The following is a 5,348-nucleotide window of genomic DNA, read 5'->3' on the forward strand; positions in this document are numbered from 1 at the left end:
CCAAGCTTGGCCAAAACTTGAGTCATATCGATGCATATAGTAGTGAAAAAAGGCACATACGGAGAAGTGACGCATATGTGGTGGGCATAAAGCCCAGAAGACAATTAAGCTTCTGTGTAAGAAGCCCCCAGGTATATTGACTGCGCCTAGCGCGGCCAGAGTGTGCAGTCAAAGCATACTTGAAGCTTTTAAGGCTATAAATGTAAAAGGGAGAGAGAGAGGATATAATTTTAAAAGGAAGACAGAGGTAAGGAGACAAACATGGAGTTCGGCACTAGGCGTAGAATCTTCGGAGTCTAGCCGCGTTCCATGGGTTCGGCTCGAGTCGATTGTCTGATGCATCACGCAGACAGTACGCACCTCCAGTGAGAACTTTGTCAATGATGAAGGGGCCCTCCCACTTGGTCTTGAGCTTGTCCTTTTTCTTCTCTGGTAGGCGTAGAAAGAGTTTGCCAATGTTATAAGTTTTGGCCCGCACTTCTCTGCTTTGATACCTTCGAGCCTGCTGTTGATAGAATGCGGAACGGGCCTTCGCGATGTCACGCTCCTCCTCCAGGGCATCTAAGTTGTCCTGCCGATCCAGCTCGGCTTCTCTCTCTTCGTACATGCGTACTCTAGGTGAATCATGGATGATATCGCATGGTAGCACTGCCTCTGCGCCATACACCATAAAAACGGTGTGTATCCGATTGTGCGATTTAGTGTGGTCCGCAGCCCCCATAATACGGAGTCAAGCTCCTTGACCCAGTGCGTATCTGATTCCTTCAAGGACCGCACTAGTCTGGGTTTAATGCCGCTCATAATAAGACCGTTCACTCGTTCGACTTGACCGTTTGTTTGGGGGTGATAGACGGAGGCGTAATCAAGTTTTATGCCCATTTTGCTGCATCAGGTTTTCACCTCATCGGCTGTAAATTTTGAGCCGTTATCGGTGATGATGCTATGGGGGACACCGTAGCGGTGTATGACCCCGGATATAGAGTCTATCACTAGTCCGGATTCGGCTGTTTTAACTGGTTTGGCTTCTATCCATTTGGTGAATTTATCGACCATGACCAACAAGTATTTCTTCTTATGGCTTCCTCCCTTAAGGGGTCCAACCATATCGAGCCCCCAGACCGCAAAGGGCCAAGTTATGGGGATTGTTTGGAGGGCGGTGGGCGGCATATGGCTTTGATTTGCAAAAGGCTGGCAACCGACGCAGTGTTGGACAAGGTTTTGTGCATCTGCCCGGGCTGTCGGCCAGTAGAAACCTGTACGGAAGGACTTGCTTACGAGCGCCCGGGCTGCGGCATGGTGGCCGCCGAGTCCGGCATGAATTTCAGCCAAGAGTTGCCGCCCTTCCTCTTCGGAGATGCACCTTTGGAGCACTCCTGTCGCGCTTTTCTTATAAAGCTCTCCCTCATGGACTTTGTAGGCTTTAGAGCGCCGCACAATGCAACGTGCCTCATTTTGGTCCTCCGGGAGTTCCTGCCTATTTAAGTAAGCTAGGAAGGGTTCCATCCACGGGGTGATGACCGCCATAATCACGTGGGCCGAAGGTGTGATTTCAGTGGTGTAGTCTCTGATTATGTCGAATTGTTCAGGATCTGGGGTTGTGTACGGATTCGGACTAGTATTGCCGGACTCCCCTTCCCATACCACGGATGGCTTGAACAGCCTTTCCAAAAAAATATTTGGTGGGACGGGGTCATGTTTAGCGCCGATGCGGGCTAGGATATCTGCCGCTTGATTGTTTTCTCGAACCACATGGTGGAATTCAAGCCCCTTGAATCGAGTTGACATTTTGAGAATGGCATTACGGTAGGCCGCCATTTTCGGGTCCTTGGCATCAAAGTCTCCATTTATTTGAGATATTGCTAGATTTGAATCCCTGCGTACTTCTAGACATTGAATGCCCATGGAGACCACCATCCGAAGACCGTGCAACAATGCCTCATACTCAGCTGCATTGTTGGAATCTATGTAAAGTATTTGGAGTACGTATTGGACTGTATCTCCGGTGGGGGACGTCAGGACGACACCAGCCCCTAGACCAGCTAGCATCTTAGAGCCATCAAAGTGCATGATCCAATTGGAGTACGCGCTGTACTCTTTAGGGAGTTCGGCTTCTGTCCATTCGGCGACGAAGTCAGCCAGTACCTGCGACTTAATGGCCCACCGTGGTTTGTATGTTATGTTGAACGGGAGGAGCTCAATAGCCCATTTTGCAATCCGGCCCATGGCATCGCGATTATTTATTATGTCATTGAGTGGTACTTCGGAGGCCACCGTGATTGAACACTCTTGAAAGTAGTGTCGTAGTTTTCGGGATGCCATGAAGACCGTGTATGCTATCTTTTGATAATGTGTGTACCGTGACTTGCATGGAGTGAGGACAGTGGATACGTAGTATACCAGCTTTTGTAATGGGAATTTATGTCCATCTGTCTCTCGTTCGATGACGAGCACTGCGCTTACAACCTGGTGGTGTTGCAGCTATGTATAGCAGCATGGGTTCGCCGACATTTGGTGCTGCCAGAATTGGATTGGTGGCAAAGAGGGCTTTTTTTCCTCTAGCCTAGCCGTAGTCGCATCCGTCCACTCGAAGTGTTCGGTCCATTGAAGAAGGCGGTAAAGAGGTAGCGCCTTTTCTCCTAATCGGGAGATAAAGAGGCTTAGGGAGGCCACACATCCAATTAGTTTCTGGATTTGCTTGAGGTCTGTTGGGGTAGCCAACTGTGACAGAGCTCGAATTTTAGCCGGGTTTGCTTCGATTCCTCTATTGGAAACAATAAAGCCCAAGAGTTTTCCGGCTGGTACGCCGAAAACGCATTTTTCTGGGTTCAGCTTGATGTCGTATGTTAGGAGATTGTCGAACGTAAGCCTCAAGTCATCTATTAATGATTCGACGTGTCTGTTTTGATGACTACATCATCTACGTAAGCCTCCACTGTTTTGCCGATTTGTGTTTTCAGGCATGTCTGAATCATGCGTTGATAGGTTGCACCGGCGTTTTTGAGCCCGAAAGGCATGGTGTTAAAACAGAAGGGGCCATATGGAGTGATGAATGTCGTTGTGGCTTGGTCGGACTCCGCCATCTTGATTTGATGGTATCCAGAGTATGCGTCGAGGAAACACAATGAATCGTGTCCTGTGGTAGCATCGATAATTTGATCGATGCGGGCGAGGGGGAAGGGATCCTTAGGGCAAGCCTTATTAAGGTCTTTGAAATCAACGCATAGGCGCCAGGATTTGTCCTTCTTTGGTACCATCACCAGGTTTGCTAGCCAGTCTGGATGTTTTATTTCTTTGATGAATCCGGCTTTGAGTAGCTTGGCTAGCTCTTCTCCCATGGCTTGTCACTTGGGTTCTGAAAAGCACTGAAGAGTCTGCTTGACCGGCTTGTATCCCTTTAGTATGTTTAGGCTATGTTCGCCCAGCCTGCGTGGGATACCTGGCATGTTTGAAGGATGCCAGGCAAAAATGTCCCAATTCTCGCGCAAGAACTCTCATAGTGCGGCGTCTATTGTGGGGTTCAGCTGTGCCCCAATTGATGTTGTTTTTGTGGGGTCCGTTGGGTGGACCTGGAATTTGACTATTTTGTCTGCTAGTTTAAAAGAGGTGGACTTGGGTCGTTTGTCGAGTATCACGTTGTCCCTGTCTACTGCGGAGTGCAGCGCAGCCCAGCCGTAGCCGCATCCGTCCACTCGAAGTGTTCGGTGCATTGAAGAAGGCGGTAAAGAGGTAGCGTCTACTGATGTCGTATTCCAAGGCTAGTGCGGCAGTTTTATTTTTGGCACGGAGTGCTATGTCCGGATCACTGGCTAGAGTGATGATTCCATTGGGCCCTGGCATCTTGAGCTTCATGTACCCGTAATGGGGTTTAGCTTGGAAGCTTGTGAATGCGTCTCGTCCCAAGAGGGCGTGGTATCCACCGCTAAACGGGGCCACTTGGAATGTGATTTCTTCGGACCTATAATTCTCCAGGGTGCCGAATACCACATCCAGTGTGATTTTCCCTGCGCATCACGCCTCCCAGCTAGGGATGATTCCTCTGAAGATCGCGCTGCTTTGCTCAACGCGGCTCTTATCAATTTCCATTTTGTTAAGAGTTTCCTCATAGATGAGGTTTAATCCGCTGCCGCCGTCCATGAGCACTTTAGTAAGCCGAAATCCATCGATGATTGGACTAAGGACCAAAGCGGTTGGTGCTCGGACTGTTCGAAATTGAGGTTCGTCGCTGGCATTAAAGGTTATGGCCGTATCATTCCACGGGTTTATTGCTGTGACGTGGCAGACTTCGGCGAGGCTGCGGAGCGCTCGCTTGCGCCTGTTGTTTGAGGCGAAAGTCTCGAAGACGGTCAGTACTGTATTGTTATTTTCTGCGGGATGGTGCTCTGTGGTATTGTTGATGAGAAGGTCCTAGCCGTTCTTGGCCACTTGCCGGAGTATCCAACATGCTCTAAGGTTGTGTGTTGGTATGGTGTCTGGTGTGCTGTGAATTTTGCATGGCCTATTAAGCCATCCCTCCAGTACGGTTCCATGCCCTGTAGAGGGCTTTGGCTTCTTTGTAATTGGGTTGGGTGACTTGCGAGAGCGCACCCTTTTAGTTCGGACGAGGGGTTTAGTTAGGGCCGGAGGTGTTGGGGAACGTTGCATAAAATAAAAAAATTCCTACGTTCACCAAGATCAATCTATGAGTTCATCTGGCAACGAGAGAGAGAGAGAGATGCATCTACATACCACTTGTAGATCGCGTGCGGAAGCGTTCAAGAGAACGGGGTTGAGGTAGTCATTCTCGTCGTGATCCTATCACCGGAGATCCTAGAGCCGAATGGACGGCACCTCCGCGTTCAACACACGTACGGTCAGCGTGACGACTCCTCCATCTTGATCCAGCAAGGGGGAAGGACAGGTTGATGAAGATCCAGCAGCACGACGGCGTGGTGGTGGATGCAGCAGGACTCCGGCAGGGCTTCGCCAAGCAACTGCGGGAGGAGGAAGAGGTGTAGCAGGGGGAGGGAGGCGCCAAGACTCAGGGTGCGGCTGCCCTCCCTCCCCCCTTCCTTTATATAGGCCCCCAGGGGGGGCACCGTCCCTGGAGATTGAATCTCCCAAGGGGGGCGGTGGCCAGGGGGTGGAGTGCCCCCCAAGGCAAGTGGTGCGCCCCCCCACCCTAGGGTTTCCAACCCTAGGCGTAGGGGGGGCAAGGGGGGCGCACCATCCCACTAGGGGCTGGTTCCCTCCCACTTCATCCCACAGGGCCCTCCGGGATAGGTGGCCCCACCCGGTGGACCCCCGGGACCCTTCCGGTGGTCCCGGTACAATACCGGGTGACCCCGAAACTTTCCCGATGGCCGAAACAG

Source organism: Triticum aestivum, chromosome 5B (assembly GCF_018294505.1).
Source record: "Triticum aestivum cultivar Chinese Spring chromosome 5B, IWGSC CS RefSeq v2.1, whole genome shotgun sequence".
NCBI lineage: Eukaryota > Viridiplantae > Streptophyta > Magnoliopsida > Poales > Poaceae > Triticum > Triticum aestivum.